Here is a 26,177-nt window from a genome sequence, read left to right on the forward strand (position 1 = left end):
TTGTCCCCTAGCCATTTTACGCTTTCAACACGCTCTACACATAGCCATGCACCGTATGTGCCTTTTTCACACGTACTTTAATTAAACCTGAATATAGAAGGATATATCTGTCTAGGCTGGAGACACGTGAAACAAGTCTGACGTGCCCCTTCAAGTCTACCTGAGAGGAAGCTGACTCAGGATTGGCGACCTCTCAGGGCACCTCTAACGGGCACAAATAACGGGCAAGCCCTATGAAAAGCACAGCATGAGTCTTGGTCCCACCTTTAAAAAGGAGGGTGACCTCTGGGATCTAGCAGCAGGATCTTTGGGAGATAAGAAAATATACTGCCTGCGATCGTGAAGTTTCAAGTCAGTCAAGAAAAGCAATCTCATGCACTGCACAAGCTCTTTCCCATGAGGCACCTCTCCTGCACTCTGTTTATGCAAATGAGCAAGCAGAGAGCTCAGGAATAAAACACCAAACTCATGTCCCCCAAAAAAGCAGCAGACAATTGCTGGATATTCCCCAACTTCTAATGCTTTTCTTTTAAACAAATGATAAACAGCCTCACCTGTGGCAAGGCTTAAAAAAATTGAATAAACTCTTAAATATTCCTCTCCACGGAAATCTTTAGTAAAAGGCGAAAGATTTTTTCGTTTTGAAGAGAAACCAGAGTAAGTGACAATATAGCTCTCTAGGGTAAGTGGCGGCACATCAAAGACCCTGTCATTGCGAGGGTGAGGACCTGAAAGGTATTTTCAGGCTCTAAGAAAGAGGGCGAGAACCAGGCCGGTGGGCAAAACAGGCCAACATTTCAAAGTCTCTGCTCAAGGTACAAAAAGGTGGACTGTTCACATGTGTATGTCTGGGAATATGCAAATTTCTTTTGTACTCACCTCAGCTCATTAGGAGTTGTCGGGGCTGCTGGGGAAGGGGAACAGCAAATGTGAATCAGGCTTTTAGTTAAGTGGCACTGTAGGCCTTTTGTCCCCTAGCCATTTTACGCTTTCAACACGCTCTACACATAGCCATGCACCGTATGTGCCTTTTTCACACGTACTTTCATTAAACCTGAATATAGAAGGATATATCTGTCTAGGCTGGAGACACGTGAAACAAGTCTGACGTGCCCCTTCAAGTCTACCTGAGAGGAAGCTGACTCAGGATTGGCGACCTCTCAGGGCACCTCGAACGGGCACAAATAACGGGCAAGCCCTATGAAAAGCACAGCATGAGTCTTGGTCCCACCTTTAAAAAGGAGGGTGACCTCTGGGATCTAGCAGCAGGATCTTTGGGAGATAAGAAAATATACTGCCTGCGATCGTGAAGTTTCAAGTCAGTCAAGAAAAGCAATCTCATGCACTGCACAAGCTCTTTCCCATGAGGCACCTCTCCTGCACTCTGTTTATGCAAATGAGCAAGCAGAGAGCTCAGGAATAAAACACCAAACTCATGTCCCCCAAAAAAGCAGCAGACAATTGCTGGATATTCCCCAACTTCTAATGCTTTTCTTTTAAACAAATGATAAACAGCCTCACCTGTGGCAAGGCTTAAAAAAATTGAATAAACTCTTAAATATTCCTCTCCACGGAAATCTTTAGTAAAAGGCGAAAGATTTTTTCGTTTTGAAGAGAAACCAGAGTAAGTGACAATATAGCTCTCTAGGGTAAGTGGCGGCACATCAAAGACCCTGTCATTGCGAGGGTGAGGACCTGAAAGGTATTTTCAGGCTCTAAGAAAGAGGGCGAGAACCAGGCCGGTGGGCAAAACAGGCCAACATTTCAAAGTCTCTGCTCAAGGTACAAAAAGGTGGACTGTTCACATGTGTATGTCTGGGAATATGCAAATTTCTTTTGTACTCACCTCAGCTCATTAGGAGTTGTCGGGGCTGCTGGGGAAGGGGAACAGCAAATGTGAATCAGGCTTTTAGTTAAGTGGCACTGTAGGCCTTTTGTCCCCTAGCCATTTTACGCTTTCAACACGCTCTACACATAGCCATGCACCGTATGTGCCTTTTTCACACGTACTTTCATTAAACCTGAATATAGAAGGATATATCTGTCTAGGCTGGAGACACGTGAAACAAGTCTGACGTGCCCCTTCAAGTCTACCTGAGAGGAAGCTGACTCAGGATTGGCGACCTCTCAGGGCACCTCGAACGGGCACAAATAACGGGCAAGCCCTATGAAAAGCACAGCATGAGTCTTGGTCCCACCTTTAAAAAGGAGGGTGACCTCTGGGATCTGGCAGCAGGATCTTTGGGAGATAAGAAAATATACTGCCTGCGATCGTGAAGTTTCAAGTCAGTCAAGAAAAGCAATCTCATGCACTGCACAAGCTCTTTCCCATGAGGCACCTCTCCTGCACTCTGTTTATGCAAATGAGCAAGCAGAGAGCTCAGGAATAAAACACCAAACTCATGTCCCCCAAAAAAGCAGCAGACAATTGCTGGATATTCCCCAACTTCTAATGCTTTTCTTTTAAACAAATGATAAACAGCCTCACCTGTGGCAAGGCTTAAAAAAATTGAATAAACTCTTAAATGTTCCTCTCCACGGAAATCTTTAGTAAAAGGCGAAAGATTTTTTCGTTTTGAAGAGAAACCAGAGTAAGTGACAATATAGCTCTCTAGGGTAAGTGGCGGCACATCAAAGACCCTGTCATTGCGAGGGTGAGGACCTGAAAGGTATTTTCAGGCTCTAAGAAAGAGGGCGAGAACCAGGCCGGTGGGCAAAACAGGCCAACATTTCAAAGTCTCTGCTCAAGGTACAAAAAGGTGGACTGTTCACATGTGTATGTCTGGGAATATGCAAATTTCTTTTGTACTCACCTCAGCTCATTAGGAGTTGTCGGGGCTGCTGGGGAAGGGGAACAGGAAATGTGAATCAGGCTTTTAGTTAAGTGGCACTGTAGGCCTTTTGTCCCCTAGCCATTTTACGCTTTCAACACCATCCCTCCAATCGATATGCTCAGAGCCACCACTGTGCTCTACACATAGCCATGCACCGTATGTGCCTTTTTCACACGTACTTTCATTAAACCTGAATATAGAAGGATATATCTGTCTAGGCTGGAGACACGTGAAACAAGTCTGACGTGCCCCTTCAAGTCTACCTGAGAGGAAGCGGACTCAGGATTGGCGACCTCTCAGGGCACCTCCAACGGGCACAAATAACGGGCAAGCCCTATGAAAAGCACAGCATGAGTCTTGGTCCCACCTTTAAAAAGGAGGGTGACCTCTGGGATCTGGCAGCAGGATCTTTGGGAGATAAGAAAATATACTGCCTGCGATCGTGTAGTTTCAAGTCAGTCAAGAAAAGCAATCTCATGCACTGCACAAGCTCTTTCCCATGAGGCACCTCTCCTGCACTCTGTTTATGCAAATGAGCAAGCAGAGAGCTCAGGAATAAAACACCAAACTCATGTCCCCCAAAAATGCAGCAGACAATTGCTGGATATTCCCCAACTTCTAATGCTTTTCTTTTAAACAAATGATAAACAGCCTCACCTGTGGCAAGGCTTAAAAAAATTGAATAAACTCTTAAATGTTCCTCTCCACGGAAATCTTTAGTAAAAGGCGAAAAATATTTTCGTTTTGAAGAGAAACCAGAGTAAGTGACAATATAGTTCTCTAGGGTAAGTGGCGCCACATCAAAGACCCTGTCATTGCGAGGGTGAGGACCTGAAAGGTATTTTCAGGCTCTAAGTAAGAGGGCGAGAACCAGGCCGGTGGGCAAAACAGGCCAACATTTCAAAGTCTCTGCTCAAGGTACAAAAAGGTGGACTGTTCACATGTGTATGTCTGGGAATATGCAAATTTCTTTTGTACTCACCTCAGCTCATTAGGAGTTGTCGGGGCTGCTGGGGAAGGGGAACAGGAAATGTGAATCAGGCTTTTAGTTAAGTGGCACTGTAGGCCTTTTGTCCCCTAGCCATTTTACGCTTTCAACACGCTCTACACATAGCCATGCACCGTATGTGCCTTTTTCACACGTACTTTCATTAAACCTGAATATAGAAGGATATATCTGTCTAGGCTGGAGACACGTGAAACAAGTCTGACGTGCCCCTTCAAGTCTACCTGAGAGGAAGCTGACTCAGGATTGGCGACCTCTCAGGGCACCTCGAACGGGCACAAATAACGGGCAAGCCCTATGAAAAGCACAGCATGAGTCTTGGTCCCACCTTTAAAAAGGAGGGTGACCTCTGGGATCTGGCAGCAGGATCTTTGGGAGATAAGAAAATATACTGCCTGCGATCGTGAAGTTTCAAGTCAGTCAAGAAAAGCAATCTCATGCACTGCACAAGCTCTTTCCCATGAGGCACCTCTCCTGCACTCTGTTTATGCAAATGAGCAAGCAGAGAGCTCAGGAATAAAACACCAAACTCATGTCCCCCAAAAAAGCAGCAGACAATTGCTGGATATTCCCCAACTTCTAATGCTTTTCTTTTAAACAAATGATAAACAGCCTCACCTGTGGCAAGGCTTAAAAAAATTGAATAAACTCTTAAATGTTCCTCTCCACGGAAATCTTTAGTAAAAGACGAAATATTTTTTCGTTTTGAAGAGAAACCAGAGTAAGTGACAATATAGCTCTCTAGGGTAAGTGGCGGCACATCAAAGACCCTGTCATTGCGAGGGTGAGGACCTGAAAGGTATTTTCAGGCTCTAAGAAAGAGGGCGAGAACCAGGCCGGTGGGCAAAACAGGCCAACATTTCAAAGTCTCTGCTCAAGGTACAAAAAGGTGGACTGTTCACATGTGTATGTCTGGGAATATGCAAATTTCTTTTGTACTCACCTCAGCTCATTAGGAGTTGTCGGGGCTGCTGGGGAAGGGGAACAGCAAATGTGAATCAGGCTTTTAGTTAAGTGGCACTGTAGGCCTTTTGTCCCCTAGCCATTTTACGCTTTCAACACGCTCTACACATAGCCATGCACCGTATGTGCCTTTTTCACACGTACTTTCATTAAACCTGAATATAGAAGGATATATCTGTCTAGGCTGGAGACACGTGAAACAAGTCTGACGTGCCCCTTCAAGTCTACCTGAGAGGAAGCTGACTCAGGATTGGCGACCTCTCAGGGCACCTCGAACGGGCACAAATAACGGGCAAGCCCTATGAAAAGCACAGCATGAGTCTTGGTCCCACCTTTAAAAAGGAGGGTGACCTCTGGGATCTGGCAGCAGGATCTTTGGGAGATAAGAAAATATACTGCCTGCGATCGTGAAGTTTCAAGTCAGTCAAGAAAAGCAATCTCATGCACTGCACAAGCTCTTTCCCATGAGGCACCTCTCCTGCACTCTGTTTATGCAAATGAGCAAGCAGAGAGCTCAGGAATAAAACACCAAACTCATGTCCCCCAAAAAAGCAGCAGACAATTGCTGGATATTCCCCAACTTCTAATGCTTTTCTTTTAAACAAATGATAAACAGCCTCACCTGTGGCAAGGCTTAAAAAAATTGAATAAACTCTTAAATGTTCCTCTCCACGGAAATCTTTAGTAAAAGGCGAAAGATTTTTTCGTTTTGAAGAGAAACCAGAGTAAGTGACAATATAGCTCTCTAGGGTAAGTGGCGGCACATCAAAGACCCTGTCATTGCGAGGGTGAGGACCTGAAAGGTATTTTCAGGCTCTAAGAAAGAGGGCGAGAACCAGGCCGGTGGGCAAAACAGGCCAACATTTCAAAGTCTCTGCTCAAGGTACAAAAAGGTGGACTGTTCACATGTGTATGTCTGGGAATATTCAAATTTCTTTTGTACTCACCTCAGCTCATTAGGAGTTGTCGGGGCTGCTGGGGAAGGGGAACAGCAAATGTGAATCAGGCTTTTAGTTAAGTGGCACTGTAGGCCTTTTGTCCCCTAGCCATTTTACGCTTTCAACACGCTCTACACATAGCCATGCACTGTATGTGCCTTTTTCACACGTACTTTCATTAAACCTGAATATAGAAGGATATATCTGTCTAGGCTGGAGACACGTGAAACAAGTCTGACGTGCCCCTTCAAGTCTACCTGAGAGGAAGCTGACTCAGGATTGGCGACCTCTCAGGGCACCTCTAACGGGCACAAATAACGGGCAAGCCCTATGAAAAGCACAGCATGAGTCTTGGTCCCACCTTTAAAAAGGAGGGTGACCTCTGGGATCTGGCAGCAGGATCTTTGGGAGATAAGAAAATATACTGCCTGCGATCGTGAAGTTTCAAGTCAGTCAAGAAAAGCAATCTCATGCACTGCACAAGCTCTTTCCCATGAGGCACCTCTCCTGCACTCTGTTTATGCAAATGAGCAAGCAGAGAGCTCAGGAATAAAACACCAAACTCATGTCCCCCAAAAAAGCAGCAGACAATTGCTGGATATTCCCCAACTTCTAATGCTTTTCTTTTAAACAAATGATAAACAGCCTCATCTGTGGCAAGGCTTAAAAAAATTGAATAAACTCTTAAATGTTCCTCTCCACGGAAATCTTTAGTAAAAGGCGAAAGATGTTTTCGTTTTGAAGAGAAACCAGAGTAAGTGACAATATAGCTCTCTAGGGTAAGTGGCGGCACATCAAAGACCCTGTCATTGCGAGGGTGAGGACCTGAAAGGTATTTTCAGGCTCTAAGAAAGAGGGCGAGAACCAGGCCGGTGGGCAAAACAGGCCAACATTTCAAAGTCTCTGCTCAAGGTACAAAAAGGTGGACTGTTCACATGTGTATGTCTGGGAATATGCAAATTTCTTTTGTACTCACCTCAGCTCATTAGGAGTTGTCGGGGCTGCTGGGGAAGGGGAACAGGAAATGTGAATCAGGCTTTTAGTTAAGTGGCACTGTAGGCCTTTTGTCCCCTAGCCATTTTACGCTTTCAACACGCTCTACACATAGCCATGCACCGTATGTGCCTTTTTCACACGTACTTTCATTAAACCTGAATATAGAAGGATATATCTGTCTAGGCTGGAGACACGTGAAACAAGTCTGACGTGCCCCTTCAAGTCTACCTGAGAGGAAGCTGACTCAGGATTGGCGACCTCTCAGGGCACCTCGAACGGGCACAAATAACGGGCAAGCCCTATGAAAAGCACAGCATGAGTCTTGGTCCCACCTTTAAAAAGGAGGGTGACCTCTGGGATCTGGCAGCAGGATCTTTGGGAGATAAGAAAATATACTGCCTGCGATCGTGAAGTTTCAAGTCAGTCAAGAAAAGCAATCTCATGCACTGCACAAGCTCTTTCCCATGAGGCACCTCTCCTGCACTCTGTTTATGCAAATGAGCAAGCAGAGAGCTCAGGAATAAAACACCAAACTCATGTCCCCCAAAAAAGCAGCAGACAATTGCTGGATATTCCCCAACTTCTAATGCTTTTCTTTTAAACAAATGATAAACAGCCTCACCTGTGGCAAGGCTTAAAAAAATTGAATAAACTCTTAAATGTTCCTCTCCACGGAAATCTTTAGTAAAAGGCGAAAGATTTTTTCGTTTTGAAGAGAAACCAGAGTAAGTGACAATATAGCTCTCTAGGGTAAGTGGCGGCACATCAAAGACCCTGTCATTGCGAGGGTGAGGACCTGAAAGGTATTTTCAGGCTCTAAGAAAGAGGGCGAGAACCAGGCCGGTGGGCAAAACAGGCCAACATTTCAAAGTCTCTGCTCAAGGTACAAAAAGGTGGACTGTTCACATGTGTATGTCTGGGAATATGCAAATTTCTTTTGTACTCACCTCAGCTCATTAGGAGTTGTCGGGGCTGCTGGGGAAGGGGAACAGGAAATGTGAATCAGGCTTTTAGTTAAGTGGCACTGTAGGCCTTTTGTCCCCTAGCCATTTTACGCTTTCAACACCATCCCTCCAATCGATATGCTCAGAGCCACCACTGTGCTCTACACATAGCCATGCACCGTATGTGCCTTTTTCACACGTACTTTCATTAAACCTGAATATAGAAGGATATATCTGTCTAGGCTGGAGACACGTGAAACAAGTCTGACGTGCCCCTTCAAGTCTACCTGAGAGGAAGCGGACTCAGGATTGGCGACCTCTCAGGGCACCTCCAACGGGCACAAATAACGGGCAAGCCCTATGAAAAGCACAGCATGAGTCTTGGTCCCACCTTTAAAAAGGAGGGTGACCTCTGGGATCTGGCAGCAGGATCTTTGGGAGATAAGAAAATATACTGCCTGCGATCGTGTAGTTTCAAGTCAGTCAAGAAAAGCAATCTCATGCACTGCACAAGCTCTTTCCCATGAGGCACCTCTCCTGCACTCTGTTTATGCAAATGAGCAAGCAGAGAGCTCAGGAATAAAACACCAAACTCATGTCCCCCAAAAAAGCAGCAGACAATTGCTGGATATTCCCCAACTTCTAATGCTTTTCTTTTAAACAAATGATAAACAGCCTCACCTGTGGCAAGGCTTAAAAAAATTGAATAAACTCTTAAATGTTCCTCTCCACGGAAATCTTTAGTAAAAGGCGAAAGATATTTTCGTTTTGAAGAGAAACCAGAGTAAGTGACAATATAGCTCTCTAGGGTAAGTGGCGCCACATCAAAGACCCTGTCATTGCGAGGGTGAGGACCTGAAAGGTATTTTCAGGCTCTAAGAAAGAGGGCGAGAACCAGGCCGGTGGGCAAAACAGGCCAACATTTCAAAGTCTCTGCTCAAGGTACAAAAAGGTGGACTGTTCACATGTGTATGTCTGGGAATATGCAAATTTCTTTTGTACTCACCTCAGCTCATTAGGAGTTGTCGGGGCTGCTGGGGAAGGGGAACAGGAAATGTGAATCAGGCTTTTAGTTAAGTGGCACTGTAGGCCTTTTGTCCCCTAGCCATTTTACGCTTTCAACACGCTCTACACATAGCCATGCACCGTATGTGCCTTTTTCACACGTACTTTCATTAAACCTGAATATAGAAGGATATATCTGTCTAGGCTGGAGACACGTGAAACAAGTCTGACGTGCCCCTTCAAGTCTACCTGAGAGGAAGCTGACTCAGGATTGGCGACCTCTCAGGGCACCTCGAACGGGCACAAATAACGGGCAAGCCCTATGAAAAGCACAGCATGAGTCTTGGTCCCACCTTTAAAAAGGAGGGTGACCTCTGGGATCTGGCAGCAGGATCTTTGGGAGATAAGAAAATATACTGCCTGCGATCGTGAAGTTTCAAGTCAGTCAAGAAAAGCAATCTCATGCACTGCACAAGCTCTTTCCCATGAGGCACCTCTCCTGCACTCTGTTTATGCAAATGAGCAAGCAGAGAGCTCAGGAATAAAACACCAAACTCATGTCCCCCAAAAAAGCAGCAGACAATTGCTGGATATTCCCCAACTTCTAATGCTTTTCTTTTAAACAAATGATAAACAGCCTCACCTGTGGCAAGGCTTAAAAAAATTGAATAAACTCTTAAATGTTCCTCTCCACGGAAATCTTTAGTAAAAGGCGAAAGATATTTTCGTTTTGAAGAGAAACCAGAGTAAGTGACAATATAGCTCTCTAGGGTAAGTGGCGGCACATCAAAGACCCTGTCATTGCGAGGGTGAGGACCTGAAAGGTATTTTCAGGCTCAAAGAAAGAGGGCGAGAACCAGGCCGGTGGGCAAAACAGGCCAACATTTCAAAGTCTCTGCTCAAGGTACAAAAAGGTGGACTGTTCACATGTGTATGTCTGGGAATATGCAAATTTCTTTTGTACTCACCTCAGCTCATTAGGAGTTGTCGGGGCTGCTGGGGAAGGGGAACAGCAAATGTGAATCAGGCTTTTAGTTAAGTGGCACTGTAGGCCTTTTGTCCCCTAGCCATTTTACGCTTTCAACACGCTCTACACATAGCCATGCACCGTATGTGCCTTTTTCACACGTACTTTCATTAAACCTGAATATAGAAGGATATATCTGTCTAGGCTGGAGACACGTGAAACAAGTCTGACGTGCCCCTTCAAGTCTACCTGAGAGGAAGCTGACTCAGGATTGGCGACCTCTCAGGGCACCTCTAACGGGCACAAATAACGGGCAAGCCCTATGAAAAGCACAGCATGAGTCTTGGTCCCACCTTTAAAAAGGAGGGTGACCTCTGGGATCTGGCAGCAGGATCTTTGGGAGATAAGAAAATATACTGCCTGCGATCGTGAAGTTTCAAGTCAGTCAAGAAAAGCAATCTCATGCACTGCACAAGCTCTTTCCCATGAGGCACCTCTCCTGCACTCAGTTTATGCAAATGAGCAAGCAGAGAGCTCAGGAATAAAACACCAAACTCATGTCCCCCAAAAAAGCAGCAGACAATTGCTGGATATTCCCCAACTTCTAATGCTTTTCTTTTAAACAAATGATAAACAGCCTCATCTGTGGCAAGGCTTAAAAAAATTGAATAAACTCTTAAATGTTCCTCTCCACGGAAATCTTTAGTAAAAGGCGAAAGATTTTTTCGTTTTGAAGAGAAACCAGAGTAAGTGACAATATAGCTCTCTAGGGTAAGTGGCGGCACATCAAAGACCCTGTCATTGCGAGGGTGAGGACCTGAAAGGTATTTTCAGGCTCTAAGAAAGAGGGCGAGAACCAGGCCGGTGGGCAAAACAGGCCAACATTTCAAAGTCTCTGCTCAAGGTACAAAAAGGTGGACTGTTCACATGTGTATGTCTGGGAATATGCAAATTTCTTTTGTACTCACCTCAGCTCATTAGGAGTTGTCGGGGCTGCTGGGGAAGGGGAACAGGAAATGTGAATCAGGCTTTTAGTTAAGTGGCACTGTAGGCCTTTTGTCCCCTAGCCATTTTACGCTTTCAACACGCTCTACACATAGCCATGCACCGTATGTGCCTTTTTCACACGTACTTTCATTAAACCTGAATATAGAAGGATATATCTGTCTAGGCTGGAGACACGTGAAACAAGTCTGACGTGCCCCTTCAAGTCTACCTGAGAGGAAGCTGACTCAGGATTGGCGACCTCTCAGGGCACCTCGAACGGGCACAAATAACGGGCAAGCCCTATGAAAAGCACAGCATGAGTCTTGGTCCCACCTTTAAAAAGGAGGGTGACCTCTGGGATCTGGCAGCAGGATCTTTGGGAGATAAGAAAATATACTGCCTGCGATCGTGAAGTTTCAAGTCAGTCAAGAAAAGCAATCTCATGCACTGCACAAGCTCTTTCCCATGAGGCACCTCTCCTGCACTCTGTTTATGCAAATGAGCAAGCAGAGAGCTCAGGAATAAAACACCAAACTCATGTCCCCCAAAAAAGCAGCAGACAATTGCTGGATATTCCCCAACTTCTAATGCTTTTCTTTTAAACAAATGATAAACAGCCTCACCTGTGGCAAGGCTTAAAAAAATTGAATAAACTCTTAAATGTTCCTCTCCACGGAAATCTTTAGTAAAAGGCGAAAGATTTTTTCGTTTTGAAGAGAAACCAGAGTAAGTGACAATATAGCTCTCTAGGGTAAGTGGCGGCACATCAAAGACCCTGTCATTGCGAGGGTGAGGACCTGAAAGGTATTTTCAGGCTCTAAGAAAGAGGGCGAGAACCAGGCCGGTGGGCAAAACAGGCCAACATTTCAAAGTCTCTGCTCAAGGTACAAAAAGGTGGACTGTTCACATGTGTATGTCTGGGAATATGCAAATTTCTTTTGTACTCACCTCAGCTCATTAGGAGTTGTCGGGGCTGCTGGGGAAGGGGAACAGGAAATGTGAATCAGGCTTTTAGTTAAGTGGCACTGTAGGCCTTTTGTCCCCTAGCCATTTTACGCTTTCAACACCATCCCTCCAATCGATATGCTCAGAGCCACCACTGTGCTCTACACATAGCCATGCACCGTATGTGCCTTTTTCACACGTACTTTCATTAAACCTGAATATAGAAGGATATATCTGTCTAGGCTGGAGACACGTGAAACAAGTCTGACGTGCCCCTTCAAGTCTACCTGAGAGGAAGCGGACTCAGGATTGGCGACCTCTCAGGGCACCTCCAACGGGCACAAATAACGGGCAAGCCCTATGAAAAGCACAGCATGAGTCTTGGTCCCACCTTTAAAAAGGAGGGTGACCTCTGGGATCTGGCAGCAGGATCTTTGGGAGATAAGAAAATATACTGCCTGCGATCGTGTAGTTTCAAGTCAGTCAAGAAAAGCAATCTCATGCACTGCACAAGCTCTTTCCCATGAGGCACCTCTCCTGCACTCTGTTTATGCAAATGAGCAAGCAGAGAGCTCAGGAATAAAACACCAAACTCATGTCCCCCAAAAAAGCAGCAGACAATTGCTGGATATTCCCCAACTTCTAATGCTTTTCTTTTAAACAAATGATAAACAGCCTCACCTGTGGCAAGGCTTAAAAAAATTGAATAAACTCTTAAATGTTCCTCTCCACGGAAATCTTTAGTAAAAGGCGAAAGATATTTTCGTTTTGAAGAGAAACCAGAGTAAGTGACAATATAGCTCTCTAGGGTAAGTGGCGCCACATCAAAGACCCTGTCATTGCGAGGGTGAGGACCTGAAAGGTATTTTCAGGCTCTAAGAAAGAGGGCGAGAACCAGGCCGGTGGGCAAAACAGGCCAACATTTCAAAGTCTCTGCTCAAGGTACAAAAAGGTGGACTGTTCACATGTGTATGTCTGGGAATATGCAAATTTCTTTTGTACTCACCTCAGCTCATTAGGAGTTGTCGGGGCTGCTGGGGAAGGGGAACAGGAAATGTGAATCAGGCTTTTAGTTAAGTGGCACTGTAGGCCTTTTGTCCCCTAGCCATTTTACGCTTTCAACACGCTCTACACATAGCCATGCACCGTATGTGCCTTTTTCACACGTACTTTCATTAAACCTGAATATAGAAGGATATATCTGTCTAGGCTGGAGACACGTGAAACAAGTCTGACGTGCCCCTTCAAGTCTACCTGAGAGGAAGCTGACTCAGGATTGGCGACCTCTCAGGGCACCTCGAACGGGCACAAATAACGGGCAAGCCCTATGAAAAGCACAGCATGAGTCTTGGTCCCACCTTTAAAAAGGAGGGTGACCTCTGGGATCTGGCAGCAGGATCTTTGGGAGATAAGAAAATATACTGCCTGCGATCGTGAAGTTTCAAGTCAGTCAAGAAAAGCAATCTCATGCACTGCACAAGCTCTTTCCCATGAGGCACCTCTCCTGCACTCTGTTTATGCAAATGAGCAAGCAGAGAGCTCAGGAATAAAACACCAAACTCATGTCCCCCAAAAAAGCAGCAGACAATTGCTGGATATTCCCCAACTTCTAATGCTTTTCTTTTAAACAAATGATAAACAGCCTCACCTGTGGCAAGGCTTAAAAAAATTGAATAAACTCTTAAATGTTCCTCTCCACGGAAATCTTTAGTAAAAGGCGAAAGATATTTTCGTTTTGAAGAGAAACCAGAGTAAGTGACAATATAGCTCTCTAGGGTAAGTGGCGGCACATCAAAGACCCTGTCATTGCGAGGGTGAGGACCTGAAAGGTATTTTCAGGCTCTAAGAAAGAGGGCGAGAACCAGGCCGGTGGGCAAAACAGGCCAACATTTCAAAGTCTCTGCTCAAGGTACAAAAAGGTGGACTGTTCACATGTGTATGTCTGGGAATATGCAAATTTCTTTTGTACTCACCTCAGCTCATTAGGAGTTGTCGGGGCTGCTGGGGAAGGGGAACAGCAAATGTGAATCAGGCTTTTAGTTAAGTGGCACTGTAGGCCTTTTGTCCCCTAGCCATTTTACGCTTTCAACACGCTCTACACATAGCCATGCACCGTATGTGCCTTTTTCACACGTACTTTCATTAAACCTGAATATAGAAGGATATATCTGTCTAGGCTGGAGACACGTGAAACAAGTCTGACGTGCCCCTTCAAGTCTACCTGAGAGGAAGCTGACTCAGGATTGGCGACCTCTCAGGGCACCTCTAACGGGCACAAATAACGGGCAAGCCCTATGAAAAGCACAGCATGAGTCTTGGTCCCACCTTTAAAAAGGAGGGTGACCTCTGGGATCTGGCAGCAGGATCTTTGGGAGATAAGAAAATATACTGCCTGCGATCGTGAAGTTTCAAGTCAGTCAAGAAAAGCAATCTCATGCACTGCACAAGCTCTTTCCCATGAGGCACCTCTCCTGCACTCAGTTTATGCAAATGAGCAAGCAGAGAGCTCAGGAATAAAACACCAAACTCATGTCCCCCAAAAAAGCAGCAGACAATTGCTGGATATTCCCCAACTTCTAATGCTTTTCTTTTAAACAAATGATAAACAGCCTCATCTGTGGCAAGGCTTAAAAAAATTGAATAAACTCTTAAATGTTCCTCTCCACGGAAATCTTTAGTAAAAGGCGAAAGATTTTTTCGTTTTGAAGAGAAAACAGAGTAAGTGACAATATAGCTCTCTAGGGTAAGTGGCGGCACATCAAAGACCCTGTCATTGCGAGGGTGAGGACCTGAAAGGTATTTTCAGGCTCTAAGAAAGAGGGCGAGAACCAGGCCGGTGGGCAAAACAGGCCAACATTTCAAAGTCTCTGCTCAAGGTACAAAAAGGTGGACTGTTCACATGTGTATGTCTGGGAATATGCAAATTTCTTTTGTACTCACCTCAGCTCATTAGGAGTTGTCGGGGCTGCTGGGGAAGGGGAACAGGAAATGTGAATCAGGCTTTTAGTTAAGTGGCACTGTAGGCCTTTTGTCCCCTAGCCATTTTACGCTTTCAACACGCTCTACACATAGCCATGCACCGTATGTGCCTTTTTCACACGTACTTTCATTAAACCTGAATATAGAAGGATATATCTGTCTAGGCTGGAGACACGTGAAACAAGTCTGACGTGCCCCTTCAAGTCTACCTGAGAGGAAGCTGACTCAGGATTGGCGACCTCTCAGGGCACCTCGAACGGGCACAAATAACGGGCAAGCCCTATGAAAAGCACAGCATGAGTCTTGGTCCCACCTTTAAAAAGGAGGGTGACCTCTGGGATCTGGCAGCAGGATCTTTGGGAGATAAGAAAATATACTGCCTGCGATCGTGAAGTTTCAAGTCAGTCAAGAAAAGCAATCTCATGCACTGCACAAGCTCTTTCCCATGAGGCACCTCTCCTGCACTCTGTTTATGCAAATGAGCAAGCAGAGAGCTCAGGAATAAAACACCAAACTCATGTCCCCCAAAAAAAGCAGCAGACAATTGCTGGATATTCCCCAACTTGTAATGCTTTTCTTTTAAACAAATGATAAACAGCCTCACCTGTGGCAAGGCTTAAAAAAATTGAATAAACTCTTAAAGGTTCCTCTCCACGGAAATCTTTAGTAAAAGGCGAAAGATTTTTTCGTTTTGAAGAGAAACCAGAGTAAGTGACAATATAGCTCTCTAGGGTAAGTGGCGGCACATCAAAGACGCTGTCATTGCGAGGGTGAGGACCTGAAAGGTATTTTCAGGCTCTAAGAAAGAGGGCGAGAACCAGGCCGGTGGGCAAAACAGGCCAACATTTCAAAGTCTCAGCTCAAGGTACAAAAAGGTGGACTGTTCACATGTGTATGTCTGGGAATATGCAAATTTCTTTTGTACTCACCTCAGCTCATTAGGAGTTGTCGGGGCTGCTGGGGAAGGGGAACAGCAAATGTGAATCAGGCTTTTAGTTAAGTGGCACTGTAGGCCTTTTGTCCCCTAGCCATTTTACGCTTTCAACACGCTCTACACATAGCCATGCACCGTATGTGCCTTTTTCACACGTACTTTCATTAAACCTGAATATAGAAGGATATATCTGTCTAGGCTGGAGACACGTGAAACAAGTCTGACGTGCCCCTTCAAGTCTACCTGAGAGGAAGCTGACTCAGGATTGGCGACCTCTCAGGGCACCTCTAACGGGCACAAATAACGGGCAAGCCCTATGAAAAGCACAGCATGAGTCTTGGTCCCACCTTTAAAAAGGAGGGTGACCTCTGGGATCTGGCAGCAGGATCTTTGGGAGATAAGAAAATATACTGCCTGCGATCGTGAAGTTTCAAGTCAGTCAAGAAAAGCAATCTCATGCACTGCACAAGCTCTTTCCCATGAGGCACCTCTCCTGCACTCTGTTTATGCAAATGAGCAAGCAGAGAGCTCAGGAATAAAACACCAAACTCATGTCCCCCAAAAAAGCAGCAGACAATTGCTGGATATTCCCCAACTTCTAATGCTTTTCTTTTAAACAAATGATAAACAGCCTCACCTGTGGCAAGGCTTAAAAAAATTGAATAAACTCTTAAATGTTCCTCTCCACGGAAATCTTTAGTAAAAGGCGAAAGATTTTTTCGTTTTGAAGAGAAACCAGAGTAAGTGACAATATAGCTCTCTAGGGTAAGTGGCGGCACATCAAAGACCCTGTCATTGCGAGGGTGAGGACCTGAAAGATATTTTCAGGCTCTAAGAAAGAGGGCGAGAACCAGGCCGGTGGGCAAAACAGGCCAACATTTCAAAGTCTCTGCTCAAGGTACAAAAAGGTGGACTGTTCACATGTGTATGTCTGGGAATATGCAAATTTCTTTTGTACTCACCTCAGCTCATTAGGAGTTGTCGGGGCTGCTGGGGAAGGGGAACAGGAAATGTGAATCAGGCTTTTAGTTAAGTGGCACTGTAGGCCTTTTGTCCCCTAGCCATTTTACGCTTTCAACACGCTCTACACATAGCCATGCACCGTATGTGCCTTTTTCACACGTACTTTCATTAAACCTGAATATAGAAGGATATATCTGTCTAGGCTGGAGACACGTGAAACAAGTCTGACGTGCCCCTTCAAGTCTACCTGAGAGGAAGCTGACTCAGGATTGGCGACCTCTCAGGGCACCTCGAACGGGCACAAATAACGGGCAAGCCCTATGAAAAGCACAGCATGAGTCTTGGTCCCACCTTTAAAAAGGAGGGTGACCTCTGGGATCTGGCAGCAGGATCTTTGGGAGATAAGAAAATATACTGCCTGCGATCGTGAAGTTTCAAGTCAGTCAAGAAAAGCAATCTCATGCACTGCACAAGCTCTTTCCCATGAGGCACCTCTCCTGCACTCTGTTTATGCAAATGAGCAAGCAGAGAGCTCAGGAATAAAACACCAAACTCATGTCCCCCAAAAAAGCAGCAGACAATTGCTGGATATTCCCCAACTTCTAATGCTTTTCTTTTAAACAAATGATAAACAGCCTCACCTGTGGCAAGGCTTAAAAAAATTGAATAAACTCTTAAATGTTCCTCTCCACGGAAATCTTTAGTAAAAGGCGAAAGATTTTTTCGTTTTGAAGAGAAACCAGAGTAAGTGACAATATAGCTCTCTAGGGTAAGTGGCGGCACATCAAAGACCCTGTCATTGCGAGGGTGAGGACCTGAAAGGTATTTTCAGGCTCTAAGAAAGAGGGCGAGAACCAGGCCGGTGGGCAAAACAGGCCAACATTTCAAAGTCTCTGCTCAAGGTACAAAAAGGTGGACTGTTCACATGTGTATGTCTGGGAATATGCAAATTTCTTTTGTACTCACCTCAGCTCATTAGGAGTTGTCGGGGCTGCTGGGGAAGGGGAACAGGAAATGTGAATCAGGCTTTTAGTTAAGTGGCACTGTAGGCCTTTTGTCCCCTAGCCATTTTACGCTTTCAACACGCTCTACACATAGCCATGCACCGTATGTGCCTTTTTCACACGTACTTTCATTAAACCTGAATATAGAAGGATATATCTGTCTAGGCTGGAGACACGTGAAACAAGTCTGACGTGCCCCTTCAAGTCTACCTGAGAGGAAGCTGACTCAGGATTGGCGACCTCTCAGGGCACCTCGAACGGGCACAAATAACGGGCAAGCCCTATGAAAAGCACAGCATGAGTCTTGGTCCCACCTTTAAAAAGGAGGGTGACCTCTGGGATCTGGCAGCAGGATCTTTGGGAGATAAGAAAATATACTGCCTGCGATCGTGAAGTTTCAAGTCAGTCAAGAAAAGCAATCTCATGCACTGCACAAGCTCTTTCCCATGAGGCACCTCTCCTGCACTCTGTTTATGCAAATGAGCAAGCAGAGAGCTCAGGAATAAAACACCAAACTCATGTCCCCCAAAAAAGCAGCAGACAATTGCTGGATATTCCCCAACTTCTAATGCTTTTCTTTTAAACAAATGATAAACAGCCTCACCTGTGGCAAGGCTTAAAAAAATTGAATAAACTCTTAAATGTTCCTCTCCACGGAAATCTTTAGTAAAAGGCGAAAGATTTTTTCGTTTTGAAGAGAAACCAGAGTAAGTGACAATATAGCTCTCTAGGGTAAGTGGCGGCACATCAAAGACCCTGTCATTGCGAGGGTGAGGACCTGAAAGGTATTTTCAGGCTCTAAGAAAGAGGGCGAGAACCAGGCCGGTGGGCAAAACAGGCCAACATTTCAAAGTCTCTGCTCAAGGTACAAAAAGGTGGACTGTTCACATGTGTATGTCTGGGAATATTCAAATTTCTTTTGTACTCACCTCAGCTCATTAGGAGTTGTCGGGGCTGCTGGGGAAGGGGAACAGCAAATGTGAATCAGGCTTTTAGTTAAGTGGCACTGTAGGCCTTTTGTCCCCTAGCCATTTTACGCTTTCAACACGCTCTACACATAGCCATGCACTGTATGTGCCTTTTTCACACGTACTTTCATTAAACCTGAATATAGAAGGATATATCTGTCTAGGCTGGAGACACGTGAAACAAGTCTGACGTGCCCCTTCAAGTCTACCTGAGAGGAAGCTGACTCAGGATTGGCGACCTCTCAGGGCACCTCGAACGGGCACAAATAACGGGCAAGCCCTATGAAAAGCACAGCATGAGTCTTGGTCCCACCTTTAAAAAGGAGGGTGACCTCTGGGATCTGGCAGCAGGATCTTTGGGAGATAAGAAAATATACTGCCTGCGATCGTGAAGTTTCAAGTCAGTCAAGAAAAGCAATCTCATGCACTGCACAAGCTCTTTCCCATGAGGCACCTCTCCTGCACTCTGTTTATGCAAATGAGCAAGCAGAGAGCTCAGGAATAAAACACCAAACTCATGTCCCCCAAAAAAGCAGCAGACAATTGCTGGATATTCCCCAACTTCTAATGCTTTTCTTTTAAACAAATGATAAACAGCCTCACCTGTGGCAAGGCTTAAAAAAATTGAATAAACTCTTAAATGTTCCTCTCCACGGAAATCTTTAGTAAAAGGCGAAAGATATTTTCGTTTTGAAGAGAAACCAGAGTAAGTGACAATATAGCTCTCTAGGGTAAGTGGCGGCACATCAAAGACCCTGTCATTGCGAGGGTGAGGACCTGAAAGGTATTTTCAGGCTCTAAGAAAGAGGGCGAGAACCAGGCCGGTGGGCAAAACAGGCCAACATTTCAAAGTCTCTGCTCAAGGTACAAAAAGGTGGACTGTTCACATGTGTATGTCTGGGAATATGCAAATTTCTTTTGTACTCACCTCAGCTCATTAGGAGTTGTCGGGGCTGCTGGGGAAGGGGAACAGCAAATGTGAATCAGGCTTTTAGTTAAGTGGCACTGTAGGCCTTTTGTCCCCTAGCCATTTTACGCTTTCAACACGCTCTACACATAGCCATGCACCGTATGTGCCTTTTTCACACGTACTTTCATTAAACCTGAATATAGAAGGATATATCTGTCTAGGCTGGAGACACGTGAAACAAGTCTGACGTGCCCCTTCAAGTCTACCTGAGAGGAAGCTGACTCAGGATTGGCGACCTCTCAGGGCACCTCTAACGGGCACAAATAACGGGCAAGCCCTATGAAAAGCACAGCATGAGTCTTGGTCCCACCTTTAAAAAGGAGGGTGACCTCTGGGATCTGGCAGCAGGATCTTTGGGAGATAAGAAAATATACTGCCTGCGATCGTGAAGTTTCAAGTCAGTCAAGAAAAGCAATCTCATGCACTGCACAAGCTCTTTCCCATGAGGCACCTCTCCTGCACTCAGTTTATGCAAATGAGCAAGCAGAGAGCTCAGGAATAAAACACCAAACTCATGTCCCCCAAAAAAGCAGCAGACAATTGCTGGATATTCCCCAACTTCTAATGCTTTTCTTTTAAACAAATGATAAACAGCCTCATCTGTGGCAAGGCTTAAAAAAATTGAATAAACTCTTAAATGTTCCTCTCCACGGAAATCTTTAGTAAAAGGCGAAAGATTTTTTCGTTTTGAAGAGAAACCAGAGTAAGTGACAATATAGCTCTCTAGGGTAAGTGGCGGCACATCAAAGACCCTGTCATTGCGAGGGTGAGGACCTGAAAGGTATTTTCAGGCTCTAAGAAAGAGGGCGAGAACCAGGCCGGTGGGCAAAACAGGCCAACATTTCAAAGTCTCTGCTCAAGGTACAAAAAGGTGGACTGTTCACATGTGTATGTCTGGGAATATGCAAATTTCTTTTGTACTCACCTCAGCTCATTAGGAGTTGTCGGGGCTGCTGGGGAAGGGGAACAGGAAATGTGAATCAGGCTTTTAGTTAAGTGGCACTGTAGGCCTTTTGTCCCCTAGCCATTTTACGCTTTCAACACGCTCTACACATAGCCATGCACCGTATGTGCCTTTTTCACACGTACTTTCATTAAACCTGAATATAGAAGGATATATCTGTCTAGGCTGGAGACACGTGAAACAAGTCTGACGTGCCCCTTCAAGTCTACCTGAGAGGAAGCTGACTCAGGATTGGCGACCTCTCAGGGCACCTCGAACGGGCACAAATAACGGGCAAGCCCTATGAAAAGCACAGCATGAGTCTTGGTCCCACCTTTAAAAAGGAGGGTGACCTCTGGGATCTGGCAGCAGGATCTTTGGGAGATAAGAAAATATACTGCCTGCGATCGTGAAGTTTCAAGTCAGTCAAGAAAAGCAATCTCATGCACTGCACAAGCTCTTTCCCATGAGGCACCTCTCCTGCACTCTGTTTATGCAAATGAGCAAGCAGAGAGCTCAGGAATAAAACACCAAACTCATGTCCCCCAAAAAAGCAGCAGACAATTGCTGGATATTCCCCAACTTCTAATGCTTTTCTTTTAAACAAATGATAAACAGCCTCACCTGTGGCAAGGCTTAAAAAAATTGAATAAACTCTTAAATGTTCCTCTCCACGGAAATCTTTAGTAAAAGGCGAAAGATTTTTTCGTTTTGAAGAGAAACCAGAGTAAGTGACAATATAGCTCTCTAGGGTAAGTGGCGGCACATCAAAGACCCTGTCATTGCGAGGGTGAGGACCTGAAAGGTATTTTCAGGCTCTAAGAAAGAGGGCGAGAACCAGGCCGGTGGGCAAAACAGGCCAACATTTCAAAGTCTCTGCTCAAGGTACAAAAAGGTGGACTGTTCACATGTGTATGTCTGGGAATATGCAAATTTCTTTTGTACTCACCTCAGCTCATTAGGAGTTGTCGGGGCTGCTGGGGAAGGGGAACAGGAAATGTGAATCAGGCTTTTAGTTAAGTGGCACTGTAGGCCTTTTGTCCCCTAGCCATTTTACGCTTTCAACACCATCCCTCCAATCGATATGCTCAGAGCCACCACTGTGCTCTACACATAGCCATGCACCGTATGTGCCTTTTTCACACGTACTTTCATTAAACCTGAATATAGAAGGATATATCTGTCTAGGCTGGAGACACGTGAAACAAGTCTGACGTGCCCCTTCAAGTCTACCTGAGAGGAAGCGGACTCAGGATTGGCGACCTCTCAGGGCACCTCCAACGGGCACAAATAACGGGCAAGCCCTATGAAAAGCACAGCATGAGTCTTGGTCCCACCTTTAAAAAGGAGGGTGACCTCTGGGATCTGGCAGCAGGATCTTTGGGAGATAAGAAAATATACTGCCTGCGATCGTGTAGTTTCAAGTCAGTCAAGAAAAGCAATCTCATGCACTGCACAAGCTCTTTCCCATGAGGCACCTCTCCTGCACTCTGTTTATGCAAATGAGCAAGCAGAGAGCTCAGGAATAAAACACCAAACTCATGTCCCCCAAAAAAGCAGCAGACAATTGCTGGATATTCCCCAACTTCTAATGCTTTTCTTTTAAACAAATGATAAACAGCCTCACCTGTGGCAAGGCTTAAAAAAATTGAATAAACTCTTAAATGTTCCTCTCCACGGAAATCTTTAGTAAAAGGCGAAAGATATTTTCGTTTTGAAGAGAAACCAGAGTAAGTGACAATATAGCTCTCTAGGGTAAGTGGCGCCACATCAAAGACCCTGTCATTGCGAGGGTGAGGACCTGAAAGGTATTTTCAGGCTCTAAGAAAGAGGGCGAGAACCAGGCCGGTGGGCAAAACAGGCCAACATTTCAAAGTCTCTGCTCAAGGTACAAAAAGGTGGACTGTTCACATGTGTATGTCTGGGAATATGCAAATTTCTTTTGTACTCACCTCAGCTCATTAGGAGTTGTCGGGGCTGCTGGGGAAGGGGAACAGGAAATGTGAATCAGGCTTTTAGTTAAGTGGCACTGTAGGCCTTTTGTCCCCTAGCCATTTTACGCTTTCAACACGCTCTACACATAGCCATGCACCGTATGTGCCTTTTTCACACGTACTTTCATTAAACCTGAATATAGAAGGATATATCTGTCTAGGCTGGAGACACGTGAAACAAGTCTGACGTGCCCCTTCAAGTCTACCTGAGAGGAAGCTGACTCAGGATTGGCGACCTCTCAGGGCACCTCGAACGGGCACAAATAACGGGCAAGCCCTATGAAAAGCACAGCATGAGTCTTGGTCCCACCTTTAAAAAGGAGGGTGACCTCTGGGATCTGGCAGCAGGATCTTTGGGAGATAAGAAAATATACTGCCTGCGATCGTGAAGTTTCAAGTCAGTCAAGAAAAGCAATCTCATGCACTGCACAAGCTCTTTCCCATGAGGCACCTCTCCTGCACTCTGTTTATGCAAATGAGCAAGCAGAGAGCTCAGGAATAAAACACCAAACTCATGTCCCCCAAAAAAGCAGCAGACAATTGCTGGATATTCCCCAACTTCTAATGCTTTTCTTTTAAACAAATGATAAACAGCCTCACCTGTGGCAAGGCTTAAAAAAATTGAATAAACTCTTAAATGTTCCTCTCCACGGAAATCTTTAGTAAAAGGCGAAAGATATTTTCGTTTTGAAGAGAAACCAGAGTAAGTGACAATATAGCTCTCTAGGGTAAGTGGCGGCACATCAAAGACCCTGTCATTGCGAGGGTGAGGACCTGAAAGGTATTTTCAGGCTCTAAGAAAGAGGGCGAGAACCAGGCCGGTGGGCAAAACAGGCCAACATTTCAAAGTCTCTGCTCAAGGTACAAAAAGGTGGACTGTTCACATGTGTATGTCTGGGAATATGCAAATTTCTTTTGTACTCACCTCAGCTCATTAGGAGTTGTCGGGGCTGCTGGGGAAGGGGAACAGCAAATGTGAATCAGGCTTTTAGTTAAGTGGCACTGTAGGCCTTTTGTCCCCTAGCCATTTTACGCTTTCAACACGCTCTACACATAGCCATGCACCGTATGTGCCTTTTTCACACGTACTTTCATTAAACCTGAATATAGAAGGATATATCTGTCTAGGCTGGAGACACGTGAAACAAGTCTGACGTGCCCCTTCAAGTCTACCTGAGAGGAAGCTGACTCAGGATTGGCGACCTCTCAGGGCACCTCTAACGGGCACAAATAACGGGCAAGCCCTATGAAAAGCACAGCATGAGTCTTGGTCCCACCTTTAAAAAGGAGGGTGACCTCTGGGATCTGGCAGCAGGATCTTTGGGAGATAAGAAAATATACTGCCTGCGATCGTGAAGTTTCAAGTCAGTCAAGAAAAGCAATCTCATGCACTGCACAAGCTCTTTCCCATGAGGCACCTCTCCTGCACTCAGTTTATGCAAATGAGCAAGCAGAGAGCTCAGGAATAAAACACCAAACTCATGTCCCCCAAAAAAGCAGCAGACAATTGCTGGATATTCCCCAACTTCTAATGCTTTTCTTTTAAACAAATGATAAACAGCCTCATCTGTGGCAAGGCTTAAAAAAATTGAATAAACTCTTAAATGTTCCTCTCCACGGAAATCTTTAGTAAAAGGCGAAAGATTTTTTCGTTTTGAAGAGAAACCAGAGTAAGTGACAATATAGCTCTCTAGGGTAAGTGGCGGCACATCAAAGACCCTGTCATTGCGAGGGTGAGGACCTGAAAGGTATTTTCAGGCTCTAAGAAAGAGGGCGAGAACCAGGCCGGTGGGCAAAACAGGCCAACATTTCAAAGTCTCTGCTCAAGGTACAAAAAGGTGGACTGTTCACATGTGTATGTCTGGGAATATGCAAATTTCTTTTGTACTCACCTCAGCTCATTAGGAGTTGTCGGGGCTGCTGGGGAAGGGGAACAGGAAATGTGAATCAGGCTTTTAGTTAAGTGGCACTGTAGGCCTTTTGTCCCCTAGCCATTTTACGCTTTCAACACGCTCTACACATAGCCATGCACCGTATGTGCCTTTTTCACACGTACTTTCATTAAACCTGAATATAGAAGGATATATCTGTCTAGGCTGGAGACACGTGAAACAAGTCTGACGTGCCCCTTCAAGTCTACCTGAGAGGAAGCTGACTCAGGATTGGCGACCTCTCAGGGCACCTCGAACGGGCACAAATAACGGGCAAGCCCTATGAAAAGCACAGCATGAGTCTTGGTCCCACCTTTAAAAAGGAGGGTGACCTCTGGGATCTGGCAGCAGGATCTTTGGGAGATAAGAAAATATACTGCCTGCGATCGTGAAGTTTCAAGTCAGTCAAGAAAAGCAATCTCATGCACTGCACAAGCTCTTTCCCATGAGGCACCTCTCCTGCACTCTGTTTATGCAAATGAGCAAGCAGAGAGCTCAGGAATAAAACACCAAACTCATGTCCCCCAAAAAAAGCAGCAGACAATTGCTGGATATTCCCCAACTTGTAATGCTTTTCTTTTAAACAAATGATAAACAGCCTCACCTGTGGCAAGGCTTAAAAAAATTGAATAAACTCTTAAAGGTTCCTCTCCACGGAAATCTTTAGTAAAAGGCGAAAGATTTTTTCGTTTTGAAGAGAAACCAGAGTAAGTGACAATATAGCTCTCTAGGGTAAGTGGCGGCACATCAAAGACGCTGTCATTGCGAGGGTGAGGACCTGAAAGGTATTTTCAGGCTCTAAGAAAGAGGGCGAGAACCAGGCCGGTGGGCAAAACAGGCCAACATTTCAAAGTCTCAGCTCAAGGTACAAAAAGGTGGACTGTTCACATGTGTATGTCTGGGAATATGCAAATTTCTTTTGTACTCACCTCAGCTCATTAGGAGTTGTCGGGGCTGCTGGGGAAGGGGAACAGCAAATGTGAATCAGGCTTTTAGTTAAGTGGCACTGTAGGCCTTTTGTCCCCTAGCCATTTTACGCTTTCAACACGCTCTACACATAGCCATGCACCGTATGTGCCTTTTTCACACGTACTTTCATTAAACCTGAATATAGAAGGATATATCTGTCTAGGCTGGAGACACGTGAAACAAGTCTGACGTGCCCCTTCAAGTCTACCTGAGAGGAAGCTGACTCAGGATTGGCGACCTCTCAGGGCACCTCTAACGGGCACAAATAACGGGCAAGCCCTATGAAAAGCACAGCATGAGTCTTGGTCCCACCTTTAAAAAGGAGGGTGACCTCTGGGATCTGGCAGCAGGATCTTTGGGAGATAAGAAAATATACTGCCTGCGATCGTGAAGTTTCAAGTCAGTCAAGAAAAGCAATCTCATGCACTGCACAAGCTCTTTCCCATGAGGCACCTCTCCTGCACTCTGTTTATGCAAATGAGCAAGCAGAGAGCTCAGGAATAAAACACCAAACTCATGTCCCCCAAAAAAGCAGCAGACAATTGCTGGATATTCCCCAACTTCTAATGCTTTTCTTTTAAACAAATGATAAACAGCCTCACCTGTGGCAAGGCTTAAAAAAATTGAATAAACTCTTAAATGTTCCTCTCCACGGAAATCTTTAGTAAAAGGCGAAAGATTTTTTCGTTTTGAAGAGAAACCAGAGTAAGTGACAATATAGCTCTCTAGGGTAAGTGGCGGCACATCAAAGACCCTGTCATTGCGAGGGTGAGGACCTGAAAGATATTTTCAGGCTCTAAGAAAGAGGGCGAGAACCAGGCCGGTGGGCAAAACAGGCCAACATTTCAAAGTCTCTGCTCAAGGTACAAAAAGGTGGACTGTTCACATGTGTATGTCTGGGAATATGCAAATTTCTTTTGTACTCACCTCAGCTCAT

General features: G+C 45.2%; 27 non-coding genes across 27 annotated transcripts; all 27 read right to left on the reverse strand.

Moving 5' to 3' along the window:
- Positions 1-546: 546 nt before the first annotated feature.
- On the reverse strand, positions 547-661 carry LOC146775090 (U5 spliceosomal RNA). The gene has a single exon (XR_014973801.1). It is a non-coding gene; the product is annotated as a U5 spliceosomal RNA (small nuclear RNA).
- An 852-nt stretch (positions 662-1,513) lies between these two features.
- LOC146775091 (U5 spliceosomal RNA) lies at positions 1,514-1,628 on the reverse strand. The gene has a single exon (XR_014973802.1). It is a non-coding gene; the product is annotated as a U5 spliceosomal RNA (small nuclear RNA).
- Positions 1,629-2,480: 852 nt separating this feature from the next.
- LOC146775092 (U5 spliceosomal RNA) lies at positions 2,481-2,595 on the reverse strand. The gene has a single exon (XR_014973019.1). It is a non-coding gene; the product is annotated as a U5 spliceosomal RNA (small nuclear RNA).
- Positions 2,596-3,483: 888 nt separating this feature from the next.
- Positions 3,484-3,598, reverse strand: LOC146775093 (U5 spliceosomal RNA). Its single transcript, XR_014974521.1, has one exon. It is a non-coding gene; the product is annotated as a U5 spliceosomal RNA (small nuclear RNA).
- An 852-nt stretch (positions 3,599-4,450) lies between these two features.
- LOC146775094 (U5 spliceosomal RNA) lies at positions 4,451-4,565 on the reverse strand. Its single transcript, XR_014974771.1, has one exon. It is a non-coding gene; the product is annotated as a U5 spliceosomal RNA (small nuclear RNA).
- Positions 4,566-5,417: 852 nt separating this feature from the next.
- LOC146775095 (U5 spliceosomal RNA) lies at positions 5,418-5,532 on the reverse strand. Its single transcript, XR_014973021.1, has one exon. It is a non-coding gene; the product is annotated as a U5 spliceosomal RNA (small nuclear RNA).
- An 852-nt stretch (positions 5,533-6,384) lies between these two features.
- LOC146775096 (U5 spliceosomal RNA) lies at positions 6,385-6,499 on the reverse strand. The gene has a single exon (XR_014974461.1). It is a non-coding gene; the product is annotated as a U5 spliceosomal RNA (small nuclear RNA).
- An 852-nt stretch (positions 6,500-7,351) lies between these two features.
- On the reverse strand, positions 7,352-7,466 carry LOC146775097 (U5 spliceosomal RNA). Its single transcript, XR_014973022.1, has one exon. It is a non-coding gene; the product is annotated as a U5 spliceosomal RNA (small nuclear RNA).
- An 888-nt stretch (positions 7,467-8,354) lies between these two features.
- LOC146775098 (U5 spliceosomal RNA) lies at positions 8,355-8,469 on the reverse strand. Its single transcript, XR_014974233.1, has one exon. It is a non-coding gene; the product is annotated as a U5 spliceosomal RNA (small nuclear RNA).
- An 852-nt stretch (positions 8,470-9,321) lies between these two features.
- LOC146775099 (U5 spliceosomal RNA) lies at positions 9,322-9,436 on the reverse strand. Its single transcript, XR_014974234.1, has one exon. It is a non-coding gene; the product is annotated as a U5 spliceosomal RNA (small nuclear RNA).
- An 852-nt stretch (positions 9,437-10,288) lies between these two features.
- On the reverse strand, positions 10,289-10,403 carry LOC146775100 (U5 spliceosomal RNA). The gene has a single exon (XR_014973609.1). It is a non-coding gene; the product is annotated as a U5 spliceosomal RNA (small nuclear RNA).
- Positions 10,404-11,255: 852 nt separating this feature from the next.
- LOC146775101 (U5 spliceosomal RNA) lies at positions 11,256-11,370 on the reverse strand. Its single transcript, XR_014973023.1, has one exon. It is a non-coding gene; the product is annotated as a U5 spliceosomal RNA (small nuclear RNA).
- Positions 11,371-12,258: 888 nt separating this feature from the next.
- LOC146775102 (U5 spliceosomal RNA) lies at positions 12,259-12,373 on the reverse strand. The gene has a single exon (XR_014974236.1). It is a non-coding gene; the product is annotated as a U5 spliceosomal RNA (small nuclear RNA).
- Positions 12,374-13,225: 852 nt separating this feature from the next.
- LOC146775103 (U5 spliceosomal RNA) lies at positions 13,226-13,340 on the reverse strand. The gene has a single exon (XR_014974237.1). It is a non-coding gene; the product is annotated as a U5 spliceosomal RNA (small nuclear RNA).
- An 852-nt stretch (positions 13,341-14,192) lies between these two features.
- LOC146775104 (U5 spliceosomal RNA) lies at positions 14,193-14,307 on the reverse strand. The gene has a single exon (XR_014974163.1). It is a non-coding gene; the product is annotated as a U5 spliceosomal RNA (small nuclear RNA).
- Positions 14,308-15,160: 853 nt separating this feature from the next.
- Positions 15,161-15,275, reverse strand: LOC146775105 (U5 spliceosomal RNA). The gene has a single exon (XR_014973588.1). It is a non-coding gene; the product is annotated as a U5 spliceosomal RNA (small nuclear RNA).
- Positions 15,276-16,127: 852 nt separating this feature from the next.
- On the reverse strand, positions 16,128-16,242 carry LOC146775106 (U5 spliceosomal RNA). The gene has a single exon (XR_014973024.1). It is a non-coding gene; the product is annotated as a U5 spliceosomal RNA (small nuclear RNA).
- An 852-nt stretch (positions 16,243-17,094) lies between these two features.
- On the reverse strand, positions 17,095-17,209 carry LOC146775107 (U5 spliceosomal RNA). The gene has a single exon (XR_014973025.1). It is a non-coding gene; the product is annotated as a U5 spliceosomal RNA (small nuclear RNA).
- Positions 17,210-18,061: 852 nt separating this feature from the next.
- Positions 18,062-18,176, reverse strand: LOC146775108 (U5 spliceosomal RNA). Its single transcript, XR_014973027.1, has one exon. It is a non-coding gene; the product is annotated as a U5 spliceosomal RNA (small nuclear RNA).
- An 852-nt stretch (positions 18,177-19,028) lies between these two features.
- LOC146775109 (U5 spliceosomal RNA) lies at positions 19,029-19,143 on the reverse strand. The gene has a single exon (XR_014974238.1). It is a non-coding gene; the product is annotated as a U5 spliceosomal RNA (small nuclear RNA).
- An 852-nt stretch (positions 19,144-19,995) lies between these two features.
- LOC146775110 (U5 spliceosomal RNA) lies at positions 19,996-20,110 on the reverse strand. Its single transcript, XR_014973610.1, has one exon. It is a non-coding gene; the product is annotated as a U5 spliceosomal RNA (small nuclear RNA).
- An 852-nt stretch (positions 20,111-20,962) lies between these two features.
- On the reverse strand, positions 20,963-21,077 carry LOC146775111 (U5 spliceosomal RNA). Its single transcript, XR_014973028.1, has one exon. It is a non-coding gene; the product is annotated as a U5 spliceosomal RNA (small nuclear RNA).
- Positions 21,078-21,965: 888 nt separating this feature from the next.
- On the reverse strand, positions 21,966-22,080 carry LOC146775112 (U5 spliceosomal RNA). The gene has a single exon (XR_014974239.1). It is a non-coding gene; the product is annotated as a U5 spliceosomal RNA (small nuclear RNA).
- An 852-nt stretch (positions 22,081-22,932) lies between these two features.
- Positions 22,933-23,047, reverse strand: LOC146775113 (U5 spliceosomal RNA). Its single transcript, XR_014974240.1, has one exon. It is a non-coding gene; the product is annotated as a U5 spliceosomal RNA (small nuclear RNA).
- Positions 23,048-23,899: 852 nt separating this feature from the next.
- On the reverse strand, positions 23,900-24,014 carry LOC146775114 (U5 spliceosomal RNA). Its single transcript, XR_014973611.1, has one exon. It is a non-coding gene; the product is annotated as a U5 spliceosomal RNA (small nuclear RNA).
- An 853-nt stretch (positions 24,015-24,867) lies between these two features.
- Positions 24,868-24,982, reverse strand: LOC146775115 (U5 spliceosomal RNA). Its single transcript, XR_014973589.1, has one exon. It is a non-coding gene; the product is annotated as a U5 spliceosomal RNA (small nuclear RNA).
- An 852-nt stretch (positions 24,983-25,834) lies between these two features.
- On the reverse strand, positions 25,835-25,949 carry LOC146775116 (U5 spliceosomal RNA). Its single transcript, XR_014973029.1, has one exon. It is a non-coding gene; the product is annotated as a U5 spliceosomal RNA (small nuclear RNA).
- Positions 25,950-26,177: the final 228 nt, after the last annotated feature.

This window comes from Triturus cristatus, chromosome 12 (genome assembly GCF_964204655.1).
Source record: "Triturus cristatus chromosome 12, aTriCri1.1, whole genome shotgun sequence".
Taxonomy (NCBI): Eukaryota; Metazoa; Chordata; class Amphibia; order Caudata; family Salamandridae; genus Triturus; species Triturus cristatus.